The following is a 14,879-nucleotide window of genomic DNA, read 5'->3' on the forward strand; positions in this document are numbered from 1 at the left end:
GCGTACCACGCACGCGTCTCGCCGGAAGCGAAATTCCCGTATTACGATTCATCGTGCTTGTCTCGATATCGCTCCTCCGCAACTACGGGGGCCTTCTTGTTGCTTTGATCAGCGTTCCTCGCGAGAAGGACACCGCCGTTGTTGGTCGCCCCTTTGTGCGCGGTCCTGTGCGGCGTTCGGTCTGCCCGAAAGGTTACGCTATTGTGACGGGGCAAACTCCGAACTGTCACTTATTAGTGAAGGATTCGAGTCGCACTCGAATCCTAACTCGTAGAAATTAAAAATAGTGAGGATTGGTGAGAGTCGCGGCGATCACTGAATCCGAACTAAGAACTTTCACTTGAAATTACTCGGAATCGGGAAACAGTGGTTTAAAAAATGAACAGCGTAACGACGTGGCAACGGGTAGGCTTCAAAATGCAGACTGGTTTATTCGAGAGCTTGGAGGGTTTATATATTAGGGGGACCGGAAAGTAATGTCGTTTCCTTACATTAAATTCAAACATAAATTTTTAACGAGTTTTTATTTTTAATCAATGATATAATCACCCTCATTATCAACAACCTTTTGCCATCTAGTGTGCAAATTTTCAATGCCGGATCGATAAAAATCAATTGGTTTTTGAGCAAAATATACAGAGATGGCATTTTGAATATCATCCAAATTTGCAAATCTTTTGCCACTTAGAAAGTGTTGAAGCGATCGGAATAAATGGAAATCCGATGGTGCAACATCGGGCGAGTATGGTGGGTGAGGCAGTACCTCCCACCCCAATTCATTAATTTTTGCCAAGGTTCGTCTTGCGCAGTGCGGTCTTGCATTATCGTGTTGCAGAATAACGCCTTTTCTGTTGACAATCGCTGGCCACTTTTCAATTAAAGATTTATTTACACGATCTAATTGTTCACAGTAAAGGTCTGCATTCACAGTCTGTCCAGGTTTCAGCACTTCAAAATGAACAACGCCGCGAATACTCCACCAAACACACAAAAGGGCCTTTTTGGGGTGTAAACCTGGCTTAGCAGTACTTTGTGGCGATTCATTTGGAGAGAGCCACTGCCTTTTGCGTTTTGGATTATCATAAAGAACCCACTTTTCATCTCCGGTGATCAAGCGATCAAAAAACGCTTCTGTATTGTGCCGTTGAAGCAATACTATAAGTTGCATGTGGTGGATCGGTTAGCCTTGTTCTCTTCGGACAGATTATGCGGGACCCAAACACCTGCTCTGCTTACTTTCCCAATCTGCTGCAAATGTTCTTGGATGGTCGACCAAGGTTGGTTAAGACTGTTTGACAATTCCTCGATTGTCTGACACGGATTTGCTTCCACTTCCGCACTTAACACGTCATTGTCTAACGTTGTTGGTCTTCCTGATCGATACGAGTCGGAAAGATCAAAATTACCGGATTTGAACTTGGAAAACCACCTTTGGCATTTACGAACGTCTAATGCATTTGGATAAACATCGCAAATGTTTTTGGTAGCAACTGTTGCGTTACTACCCTTGCGAAACTCAAAAAGCATGCAATGCCGGATATGTACCTCTTCTGGTATTTGGCTGGCCATTTCACCCAAAATTGTAAAGAAAAATTTTAAATTTAATTATTTACAACTAAACAAGTCACTATAACCTCAGAATGTCTTTGCTACGACTTTAATGTACACAATGAGCTGACAAATGACAATCAAATAGTGACATGCGCAGAAACGACATTACATTCCGGTCCACCTAATATTTACATAGTGTCGTCTTGAGGAATGTTCGATGGTGCCATGCGAAGCATGAGCCAAAGGTTTCGCACGGTTAGTTTTCGGAGTAAGTCTTATCGTTCGTCGAATTTGACCATGGGAATCGGGTGGCACTATGCTGGGTACTGTTCCGGGTGGTCTGAGATGATAGGCCGTGAGAGTCGTCACACTATCGACGCCACGCTCGTGCGACGTACGTACACGTCCATACAGGTGTACACACGTATAAAGGAGGGATGTACGAAACCGGTGGGACGAGTGGGATGGAACCACGCGAAATTAATATTAAAATATGCACGAAGCTCGGCCGTATCGGCGGCACGGAATTCATTAGCGCGTTCTTATCTCGAGACCGTCGCGGCAGCTTCCGTCCGGAAGCAATATTCTCCCGTGTTACGTTCCGCGACGCCGGAGCTCGATACCGTTCGGTTGACCGGTTCGACGAGTCGATCAGCTCCGCTCGATCAAAATACATGCTGCAACCCTTTGCGTCGCACGGTCCCTTTAGGGGTATCGCGCTGGTATAAATTGCTCCGTCGATTCAACGTCGGTGATCCGCTCGACGCGGCCGACGCGGCCGACGCGATGCCGTGGAGCGGGGGACACGGTCGGAGCGAAATAGCGATTTAGTTACAAGAACTCGATAGTCCCGCGCATTTTATTGCGCCGCGATTAACCATTCGAGAGGGTTGTGTTTTTTTTTCTTTTCTCTTTTGTCGATTTTCTTTTCTTTTTAGAGTTTCTATAAGCGGAGATATGTCCATCGGGGCGGGTCAATTATTTCTTAAGTTATCAAGACTTAGAAACGGTAAAATATAATTTTTAAATAGGAATTTGTAGCGTGAATTCTACGTATCGAAAGGAGGAAACTTTGTTTTTGACATTTTAATAATACGGATTGATAATTTGCAGAATCAGAAATTTTTTAATTCATGGGTGTAAGAATGTTGCAGCTTGGGCAAGAGTCGGTAAAATACAATCTTTAAAAAGCGAAAATTGTAGCATATCGAAAGCAGGAAACTTTGTTTTTGAAATTTTAATAATACGGATTGATAATTTGCAGAATCAGAAATTTTTTAATTCATGGGTGTAAGAATGTTGTAGCTTGGGCAAGAGTTGGTAAAATACAACTTTTTAAAGAACGATTTGTAACGTAAATGGTACTTGATAATAGAGAGAAAATTTGTGTTTAGAAATTTAATAATAGGGATTAATAATTTGCAGAATCAGAAATTTTTTAATTCATGGATGTAACAATGTTGTAGCTTGGGCAAGAGTTGGTAAAATACAACTTTTTAAAGAGCGATTTGTAACGTAAATGGTACTTGATAATAGAGAGAAAATTTGTGTTTAGAAATTTAATAATATAGGTTAATAATTTGCAGAATCAGAAATTTTGTAATTCATGGATGTAACATTGTCATAGCTTGGGCAAGAGTCGGTAAAATACAATCTTTAAAAAGCAATTTGTAGCGTAAATTCTATATATCGAAAGGAGGAAACTTTGTTTTCGAAATTTTAATAATACGGATTAATAATTTGCAGAATCAGAAATTTTGTAATTCATGGTTGTAACAATGTCGTAGCTTGGGCAAGAGTCGATAAAATACAACTTTTTAAAGTGCGATTTGTAGCGCAAATGGTACTTGATAATAGGAAGAAAATTTGTGTTTGGAAATTTAATAATACAGATCAGTATTTCGCAATGATACAAATGTAGTTCGTAAAAAACGAACAATTTTTGTCTCGGTACCGACCAGTTGTTTTATTAGTAGATCTTGAGGCACTAATTGCCAACAATGCTAGGAAATGTTAGTAAACATATTTATAAATGTAAGCAAAATTATCGATTAAAAAATGTTGCAGTTAGAAAAGAATAAGTTACAATTGTGTATAAACGTCAACTGTAAAATCCTGGGTAGATCGATAGATGCCGTTAACCGTTTAATATTGTACTTCAAAAATAATGACTTCTTTTATTGCAACACATTATGTGCCAGAGACGTAAAAGTGCGTCTTTCATGGACTGCCGTCAAACTGTGGGTGACGTAGAAGTACGTCATTCCCTCACGCTTCATAAACGGTAGCTTATGGCGCTGAAATCTTATATTCCTTCGTTGAAATGTAAGTTTCGCTTATCTCAACACTCTTACAGATTTATTTGTCTTATATTTCTCTGTTTGACACATTTATTACCGACATTCTAACATATTCTCATCGCTTTCATTTTGTCGTGTCTATTCAAACGAAGCAAGTAATCGTAATTGTTCGTTTCTCGATACGTTATTCAAATAATCACGAAGAATAATATCGAATTAATTGGATCTAAAATTATTTAAATCCAGAAACTATAGAGTCTTTATTTAAAAAACTTCGTTGTTCTTTCGATAGTTTAGAAGCAAAATAAAAATTGTACGTCTACCTTATTTCTGATTACTCTATTCTCCTGTCAAGTATTTGATAATAAATGTTCCAATATTCGAAACGAACAGTTTACTCTGGCGTAATGTTTAATTCTTCGTAAAGTATCCTCCATTTATCTTTGTATAGACACAACGCACCCGATTCCCGTTAAAAATCCACATCAAAATAACGCACAATATTTATTCAGAGAGTACGTCCAAAGTGCTCTTCATTGACTCCATGCATTCCACGCGTTACTATACATTACGTAAAATATTTAACTTACGCTTCATTCATTGGCGTCGTATTAACCGAAGTTTTTTCACGTCGGGAAAACCTAACCTCCCAACGACGGCGCGGAGGCAATCTGCGTCCTCTTTTTAACAAAAATCCCGTCGATTCCTATTCATTTCTAGTCGTGCGCATTTCGTTTACTCGAGAATATTCCCGAAAGATTCAGGCACGTGGCCAAGACCTGGACGTCGTCGTTATCGTGGTCGTTCGGGCATATGCCGAGCGTAGAAGTCGTGTATCGAGAATATCGATATTCGAATCGGGTACTTCCCAAAGCCTGCAGGGAACAAATATATTCGCTGCATCGTGCTCGCTATCAATCTGGTAAGCGCGCCCGAGAAATGAGCGTGTTGTCGTTTGTCTGTTCGCGAACAATTTTTTCGTCCCTCGAATCAACCGATTGTTCGTTCTTCGAATTGGAAACCTCTCGAGGTAAAACTATTTCGAAACGATGGAAAGAAGACTGGTTCCGAAGTTAACGAGGCAACGTAGGGAGAAGATTGAGAAAAAGTTGAATATTTTGGAATTTTACGAAGCAACGATTACTCGAAGTATTTTTTCGAAAGTTTAAAACGTCACTTGCACAATTTTTGCAAAATTGTATAAATGTTTCGTACGAGATTGCAAGATAAATTTCATATCGCTATAAGTGTTTTCACCTACTATTATTAATATAATAATTTAAATTAGTATACAATGTAGTACTCGTAATATTAAGTAAGTATAATATTTTAAATAAATACTATTTATTTCGATAATCCAATGTAAAAATGCATTTATTGCTCGATATTTAGAGCGTTCTGAACACACTATGTTATACCTTTAGTAAGTACTATTTTCGCTAAAATGGTAGCTGTTAAAATATTCAATAACAATTCGACCGTTTCGTCTCCGATCTGATTAGTAAGCTAACAGTACATTAGACACGTGCACGGTAGAACGTTTGTAACTCCGTTATTTCTACGGATTTTAATAAAATCCCGTAGGAGCGTATTCCCAGGACCCTAGACTGTAAAGAGAGAAAAAGAGTGAAACGATTTTTCCGAAGTGTTACGCTGCATTACGTCCTTAAAAGGAAGCAACGTAATTTCCACTATACAAGCCGGCCGAGGTACGTAAAGCGACGTTCGTCCGACGCATCGGACCTGAAACTTCCGTGACGGGAAGGCGTAACGAAATTACAAAACTGGTGGGGGATAAAAATTGATTATCGAACTTGCCATTGGTCTCTCATCCGTTCGGAACACCTTTGCCGTTTCGTCGGTTTTTGCCTCGGGAACTTGACGATTTTGCGATGCCGTATGGTATCGATTCGACGGGACGGAGTCACTTTCAAACTTGAAATTGCATATTATTGGATTCTATCGGCATTGCGGATACTTCACGCTGAACTACAATGACAGCGCGTCCAAATGTATCAGTTTCAATTTTTATACGGGACCGGTGTATTCATGAGATTCGGGTTTCTTCCACTCCACTACCCCCGGGAGTCTAGAAAAACTCGTTGTCGCAGATTCGAATATTTTTTATTTCGTTTGTTTTTTTTTTTTTGTTTTTTTTTTTTCTCTCTCTTTTGTATCGTCCCTCGCTCGTCGAATAGTCGCGCGAATCAAACGCAACGGGGCGACGATGCATTTCGAGCGAAACAGCGCGCGGTGAAAATCCGACCGCATCGAGAATTTATTTTTAATCGCTGCTTTGCATACACGAGGCAACGGTTCCGCGACTGTAATTGTTCAATCGTCAGTCAGTCGCTACGAAGAATTGTGGTTTCGCACGCGACGGTTAAATTGGCATTCGTTTCGAGCCGCTTACCGTGGACAATCGGTCTGGACTTTGATCGATGGAGGATCGGTGCCTTAAACAATTCAAAGAAAATTGCTCATTCCGCCGACTGCACGAAATAATATAGCAATCAGCGAAGCGAGATTACATTCTCGACAAAGTTTCCGCGGTGTAGTGTCACGAGTACTGAGAAAATTTCTTATTAGGATCGGGAGTCATCCTCGTCACTGTTTGCGTACCTTCTGGAGCATTCGATACATTATTTAATCATATATATTTTTTTATTGCAGAGTATTGCGTATATTACATTCCCAAAACAAAGAAATTATATTGGAAATGTTGAAAAAAAATAAATGGCTCGTAGATTTTAATATTACAAGCCTTATTCCACATAATTTCGATGAACAAAAATCCTTCGAATAAATCTTCCTCGATTTCAAGGGGACCGTATTTTAAAGTCAATGGTTCTTTATTAGTGGATGTATAAAGGAAATCGGATAGTTTATCGTCATTTCTGAAATATGTAAAATTATGCAAGTGAAAGGAAGGCGTGAATTTTATTCTACGATATCTCATTCTCTAGATTTGCTTCGTGTATTGATAATCGACGATCGTGATTTTTGAACATTATACGAGGAACTACGATTATTCGATCATCGATTGATATTGTAATCATTTCCCTGGAAATCATACGCAGGCGAAAAGCACTGTAAATAAACAAAATTGTCGCATATGGAGCTCGGAATATCCATGACAGGTTGAACAATTGATAATGCATCCAAAGCGAGTCTGTTTGGTGCCATTTTTGGTCAAAAGGCGCGATTTGACTATTTTTCTTCAAAAATTATGGTAGCGAAATGGTTACTGTGAATGAGAAACGATATCGCGACATGTTGACTGACTATTTCTGGTATCAATGGGAAGGTCTTAACTTGGCTGATATTTAATTTCAGCAAGATGATGCTCCTTGTAATACAGAGAATGAAACAATGATACTTTTACAAACAAAATTTCCGCAACGCGTAATTTCTCGAATAGGTGATGTTTTTCTTTGGGGTCGTGTCAAAGGTAAGGTTTATGCCAACAATCCAGAAAAAATTCCAAAGCCGAAACACAATATCGAACGTGTCATTGGTGAAATTGATTCGAGTTTGCGCGAAAACGTCGTGAAAAATTTTGGGATAAAATCGGTGGTCTGTAAAAACCGTCGAGGCGACCATTTGAAAGATTTCTTATACCATTATTAACTCCCAAGTTTGTAATTTTAAATAAAATAAAAATATCGAGATTACTTAAACCGTTTGAGTTTTATTCAAAAAGTAAATCGACCGGTGATGATTGGGACATCCTATACGAGAAGATGAGCTTAAGGTTAAGGGAAGTATGATGCACGTGTAAAGGGAATGTGGACGGTGCGCGTCAAACGTTTCACTCGGACTTTGTAAGGCCTGTGCTTAAGCAAAAATTAATCCACATTGTCCACATTCCCCTTTCTCGTGGAATGTGAACACCGCGAGTCACATTTCTTACTCACATGCCTCACGAGGGCTGATTAGAACGTCCGACTCGGTGGGGCACGTAACTTCTTCCTTTGTTTCTGAAAACAAAGCTCCGTTTCTTATAAAAGAAACAATGTATATGAACAGTTAATATATAGGAATCATCGAGCAAAATTTACACGGAGATACCTCAAACTTGTAAATTATGAATTGCTTCAATTATAAAATCTTAAAGCTTCAATTATATCGTAATATATTATTTAATCGTATATGTTTTCTTGTATAGATTAAAATCATAATTTATAAATTATAAATTGTAATATCATAATAGATACATTATTTAATCATATATATTTTTTTTATTGTAGAGTATTGCGTATATTAAATTCCCAAAACAAAGAAATTATGTTGGAAATGTTAAAGAAAAATAAATGGCTCGTGGATTTTAATATTACAAGTCTTATTCCACATCATTTTGATGAACAAAAATCTTTCATAGGAGATAGGATGGTTCATATAGTTTTTCTAGATGAAATAATAACTTTTTTTACTTACTAAAAAAATATTTTAATATGCTCTCAATGACCTATTATCAAAAGATGTTCAGAGTTGTTGAAGGTCGACTACGAACAAAAGTATTCCACTTCGATAAATAGCTCGAATAATTCAATAATTTTCTTTAATTTAATTTTCTGCTAATACACGTTGTCAAAGTAATCGATGTATGCTCCAAAGCAATTCGATATAGATAATACTGGACTTTATTCATATTACCGAATCTGGCACGATCGAAAAATCTTTCAGCATCCAAGCGCACTGCTTATCTCATACTTTGGCGACATTCGCCATAAATGAATACTGTATCAACTTGCTCCGTTTCCATAAGACGCAATATGGAAGTTTGAATAAATTTTGGAACTCGTACTTTGGTCATTATCATATTATAGTTTACCCATTGTACAATCCTGGATCCATATAGTAATGACCGAGAGAGATAATTTTAAATTTATTTCTCGAAATCATATATATATATATATTATAGTTTACCATTGTACAATCCTGGATCCATATAGCAATGACCGAGAGAGATAATTTTAAATTTATTTCTCGAAATCATATATATATATATATATATATTTCTGCGTAATTAATTTTGAGAATTTTAAACACTCTTTGATCATAGATCATTGTGCCCATTTTAAGAAGGTGTTGTTAAAAGAGAAATGAAGAGCGTATCGTTTATTCTACGTGGAGGAGCAAATGTGACACTTCACTTTTATTTGCAAAAAAAAAAAATGATCGTGCCCTCTTTGAAACCGAGTCAAATTTGTCCGAATTTTATTTTTCCACCGCCAAACGTACAAACCTATTCGTCGCTGATTTTGAATCCCTCACTCTGTATACAGATAAGTGAAAACTGGTGTTACCTCTTGAACATAGAGTGGATATTTCGCATGAAACTAAATTGAAAATATAGAATGAAACCATTTTTTTTTATACGAGAAATTGTTTTAAAAAAAAATCGATTACGAACATTTGTCGATTGTGCGCACGATTAAATACGACATTGCTGATGCGTCTGTCCATTACTCGTTATTTATACTTGTATCGATGCTTACAAACATTGACAGTGGAATTTAATCGGTTTTAATTAATTAAAGGATAGTAAGATCGACGGAAAGTCGATAATGCAATATCATAGTTAATATTGATCAGTTCCAATGCAAGTAGCAATAATGAATAATGGTCGGACATATTAGCCAAATCCTACTCGTGATCAATTGCATCGCGTATTGAACAAACTTTCGAGCTAGATTTTCTTCAAAGCGAAGATTGATATCGAAGAAATTTATTTTACATGTTTTATGTATTTTTGCATAAAAAAAATCATTCCTGTAGAGTAATACTCGATGCTCCAAAAAGAAATTGCATTCTTAGCTATGCATCTACATTTCGATATAAAATTATGTACGATTTGTTGCTTTGTTTATCCAAATCTGTACTCTCCTCCTGAGTGTAAAGTACCTGTATAATGGCTGTGTCAATTTTCTCGAATTCTGCGTCACGTATTTGGGCCTCGAACGAATTATTCTTGAAACGTGCACCTGATACCATATTCTTGCAAAACTATTAAACATTCTCTTAATACGAAGATTACTTTTCAAGTGCATGAATATTTTCACCGTCTATAAATGAATAAATAAAACATAAAATGTTGATCTATTAAAAAACTAACTACTTCTTGAAAATAATATAATTGTTTCTTTCTCTGAAAAGTGCATCACTCAATCAACATTGTTTTCAACGATTTTTACAAGAGTATTCTATGTCTAAAATATTTATTGCGGTTTATTGCGGAAATATTCTATGTTTTTAACATTCTACGATACTTTTGATGGTTCTCGTTAAATAAATAAATAACTTTTTGTAAAAATACTCGCTTCCATTATATTTGACACAATTATTTCTTTCGTAATAAAAAGAAATATATACGAAAGTGTATTGCGATTGTGATAATTTTAAACATTCTCATTCCAAAAATCGTTGCACGTCGTAAGAATCTTATTAAATTCAAAGTGTGTCCTTAATCCCGAAGAAACTTAAAAAACACTTAATAAGTATTCGCGATCGGATATCTCAGTCTAACGATAAATCGCGTGACAAAGAATCTTCCTTGAGACGAAACCTGTGTACGCATACTAAACCCTCCTTTGACACGTGTCGTATCCAAAACGTATGTCTAAGCAGCACCCAGAGAGTGGATACGTTTCTATACAATATTTGTGTTGAGCTTCGTTTCGCTCTTCGTGGCCGCACTTCGAACTTAACGGAGTGCAGCCTATTTGAAATGGTTTTGAATCACAACCGACGGGCACAGGCCGAACTTAGAGTTTGTGAAGTCTGGTGCGACGCTGCAGCTTGATGTTATGACAATCAATTGTGACTGACCTGCCTAAGGTCAGTTGCGCCGAGGAAGGCTCGGCTGGGCCCGTGCTCGTCGGTGATTCGTTGACGCTGTTGCTGGCCAGGCGCGGAGGGCGTATTTTTCGTCTAAGCCTAACCAATAGACAATTTTGCAAGAGTCCGCTGGAGGTGGCATGCAACATTTACTAATGAATCAACGAACTCGGTGCCTCACAGGGTGGTCGCGCGTATGGTCTTTTATGGCGCCAAAAGCTCGACCCGAGGGTTTTATTTACGACGGCCACCTCCAACGTACCCTTGGCCACTTGTGACGCAACAATTTGGTTTCTATACAAGAATTATCCAAGCTTGCCAACCCTATATGAAAACAGTAATACAAAAAGAAGTCGTGTTATAGAAAAACTATCATAATTTTTTCACCTAGTTTTAAGTGCACTTTCCGCGAGTCCGTGCCTCTGAAAAGTCCACTTGGTGAAAACTCCACGCGTACGTCACTCGAGGTTCGATCTCACGCGAGCGCATTGTCGATCGACGTGGCTCGTTCGGGACAGTGTTCGTGCACGGAGAACGAGCTAACGCGCGAAAATTCAATGAATCTCGACGTAAGATTGCTCAAAGGGTTCGCACGGGTAAGAGCAACGACTCTCCGGGCAAAGCTAGCCCGTTTCTAACGCCGCGTGGTATCAATTTAGGCAATTAAACGCTTCCTGTCTGTAGCGGTTAAACGCGTTATCTGCGCGATTATATCCGTTGTCTGTCCCCCCTCGTTTCCATGGCAGAGCCCCCTCCCCCTAGTCAGAGCCCGCGATGCGAACCGATGAACGTCGTGCGCGTTGGAAACACGCAGTCGCGACATACGCCGCGCACTGTACCTGCCGCACTTGTGAAACCTTGCTGGAGGTGGGCACAGTTGGCACTACAATCTCATATCCTGCTCGGTGCACTTGTCGGTGTCGCGGAGACTGCTCCGACCGAATGAAACCCCGTACGAAAATGCGACTACATACGAAAGATCGAGCCGAGTTACGCGTTTATGGCGCGCACCCTCTGGAACCTCCGCACGGGGGGCGCGTTCTTGTTTCGATACGGTTGATATCGGGGACGATAATTTTACGAAACATCCCCATTTCACGTATTGGCATTCAAAATATTCAATGTGCTATTCAAAATAGCACCGGAAATAATAAAAAAAAGATGAAGATTGAAAGATACCCCGCGCTGAGAAATTAGATTATGTACTGACGACGAGTGATGGCTCGCTTGGAAACAAACCGCTTTCGTCGTGTTTTAAATAGAATGTTTAGAGAATATACACTGGTTTCGAAATGTATTTGTACGTTATACAATAAGGAAATTTTTCTTATCCATGGGACTGATTTTAATAAGGAACGTTATATAAGTACGTTATATAATAAGGAAATGTTTCTTATCTGTGAGACTGGTTTTAATTAAAATTTGTGTGTTCATGTGAAATATATAGGGTCACACAGAACATAATTTTTTTGTCGACAAAAAATTTTTTCGAGAGGATAAAATCAAGATTCGAAAATTCAATGTTTTGTAATTTTTTAATGCAATTTTTTAGGGGAAGGTTTTCACTATTGAACGATAGAACACTAAAAATTGAACATTCTTTATAGAAAAATTTTTGTTGTATCTCGCACGAGTATAAAGTTATAAAAAAAATGAAAGTCGTTGCAAGCTCTCCAAGCTTCTGAAATCGACTGAAATCAGCTTTTACAGTGGTACTTTCTCTTCAATTTTTAGAGAGGAAAACTTTTCGTATGAAAAATGTTCAGCTCTTAGTGCTCTATCTCTCGGTTGCAAAAAAGTCCCAAGAAAAGTTGCATTAAAAGAATAAAAGAAACATTAAATCCTTCGAGACTTGAATTCACCGTCTTGAAAAAATTTCCTGTGAAACGGAAACTTTTACAAAGATTCCTTAAAATGAGTATTACAGGTAAGAAGAATTTTCTTATAATATACCGTACGAATACTTTTTCCAGCGACTGTATATTTTCGCACCAATCTATTTAAAACAACTTTTGAATAGATTTTAATAAATTTTGAAACAACTTCTCTTGGAACACTTTTGCAAGAGAATGATGTTGCAAATGGGCACTAAGAGATGAACATTTTTCATATAAAAAAGTTTTGCTCTATTCCGTGTTATTACGAAGTTATATTTGAAAAGTCGAAGAGAAAGTGCCACTGTAAAAGCTGATTTCAGTCGATTTCAGACCCTTAGAGAGCTTGCAACAACTTTCATTTTCTTTACAACTTCGTAATCGTGCGAGATACAACAAAAATTCTCCTGTAAAAATGTTCAGTTTTTAGTGCTGTATTATTCAACTGTGAAAAACTTCCCCCAAAAAATTGCATTAAAGAAATGAAGAGACGTTGAATTTTCAGATCTTGATTTTATCCTCTCGAGAATATTTTTTGTCGACAAAAAAATTATGTTTTGTGTGGCCAGGTATATTTTACATGCACGCAAACTTTTATTAAAATCAGACTTGTAGGTTAAGGGAATTTCCTTATAATATAGCGTACGAATAATTCTTTGATCCACTGCAGATCGTCGTTTGATAACAAGTAACAGATCGTGAGAACGAAGTGTTATTGTTTCTCGGTAAATAAGAACGCGTTGCAAGTTTAGGTACAGTACTTTCTGCAGGGTATTCTTGTAAATTAATATAAATTGTCTTCACACAAGTTCCAATAAAGATTGCACCGTATGCGCATAGCTGATACTCTTGTGCATACTCAAAGGTTACGCCTCCAACGATAAATTAATGACGTTGGAGAGGTTTCGAAATAATAAATTGTGAATGAAGATGGACTGATTTAAAATACAACTTTAACTATAGCTTCTGTATTGTGTCAGGTCTTGTGATCGTTATTGTACAAACTTGTTTAAGGATCTCTTGTTCGATCCTGATGATAGAGAGTAACATTAGGCTCTTGTACGATATTTTGTATGATCGTGTTATTACAAAATTGTATAAATTTTTGATCTCGTTCGAACGAATTCGTCGCACAGTGATTCTGGAAAAAATTATACAACATCAATATGAAAGCACTGATTTGTATTGATGTAGTAAAATTGGTATCTGAATTTTGTCGAGATCGCTGATTACGAATCTGAAATTAAAATTGCTGCGAACGAAATGGTAGACCCAGTTTGTTGACTACATATTTTAAATAATTGTCATATTTTATTGTCATGTTTACTTTAGTATTCGAGAGATATCGAATTTATTTATTACGAATTAGTATTCTGAATTCATAAAGATAATAAATATTCAATAAAAATAAAATGGCGCGTTCGAAACTAAATAAGAGTTTGAATTAATCAATTGAGAGTTTTGAGAAGTTTATGGTACACTAACAAAGCACTAAAACTAATTATTTTCAGGAAAAGAATTAGTAGTCTGAATTCATAAAGATAATAAATATTCAATAAAAATAAAATGGCGCGTTCGAAACTAAATAAGAGTTTGAATTAATCAATTGAGAGTTTTGAGAAGTTTATGGTACACTAACAAAGCACTAAAACTATTTATTTCCAGGAAAAGAATATTCATTTATTTAAACATTTAACTACGTACTATTGAAGCGTAGATTCTGACATTTTTCAGAAAAACTAATCGTATTACAGAACCCGCAACTTTAGGTAGCTGAAACTTGTTTAATTATGTTCCGTAAGATTTATTGAACGATCAGTACCAAGACAAACAACACAGCTCGCTAACGCTAAAAAATGAAATCTAATTAAAAACATACAAATTTACTTCTGTAAAATTTCTGTTCTACTAAAACCAATAACAAAATTGTTGATTTAATGTATGTTCATATTTCATTTTGAAGTATATAATTAAATTATTAAGACTTTCTTTCATTAAATATTGTCAGTTACTTATAATCTTAACGTAACATCTATACTCTAAAAGTAACATCTATTCTGTACGCCAACTTTGACATTATATTTCTTACAAACTGCAAGACATTTTTCAAAAATTTTTATTGGTATTTACACGTCGACTATCCTACTACAAAACTGCATTAAAAAATTCGTTTCTTAACATTAAAAAAATTGAACTTCTTTCCACTTTCGAACCACTGTTCTTCGTGACGAAGACTCGCTCAGGGTGGATTTAGCGTTTGTAAATTGGGCTATCATTCGACTTCAACCTGCCCTTTTCCAAAGACGTTACTTTT

The 14,879-nt window shown here is 37.0% G+C and overlaps 2 protein-coding genes across 4 annotated transcripts in view; one reads left to right on the forward strand and one right to left on the reverse strand.

Annotated features, from left to right (window-relative positions):
• Positions 1 to 14,879, reverse strand: part of LOC143153346 (uncharacterized) — a 280,260-nt gene that overhangs the window by 94,878 nt on the left and 170,503 nt on the right. The window contains exon 7 of one of the 2 annotated variants that reach the window (XM_076324423.1): positions 7,769 to 7,831. The exons of the other annotated variant lie outside the window; for it this stretch is intronic. The gene's annotated coding sequence lies outside the window, so the exon portion shown is untranslated. The remainder of the gene's footprint in view (positions 1 to 7,768; positions 7,832 to 14,879) is intronic. 2 annotated transcript variants of the gene reach the window in all.
• The window catches only part of LOC143153347 (uncharacterized), a 171,901-nt gene that overhangs the window by 40,428 nt on the left and 116,594 nt on the right, over positions 1 to 14,879 (forward strand). The window lies entirely within an intron of this gene.

The sequence above is a fragment of the Ptiloglossa arizonensis genome, chromosome 12 (genome assembly GCF_051014685.1).
Source record: "Ptiloglossa arizonensis isolate GNS036 chromosome 12, iyPtiAriz1_principal, whole genome shotgun sequence".
NCBI classification, from domain to species: Eukaryota; Metazoa; Arthropoda; class Insecta; order Hymenoptera; family Colletidae; genus Ptiloglossa; species Ptiloglossa arizonensis.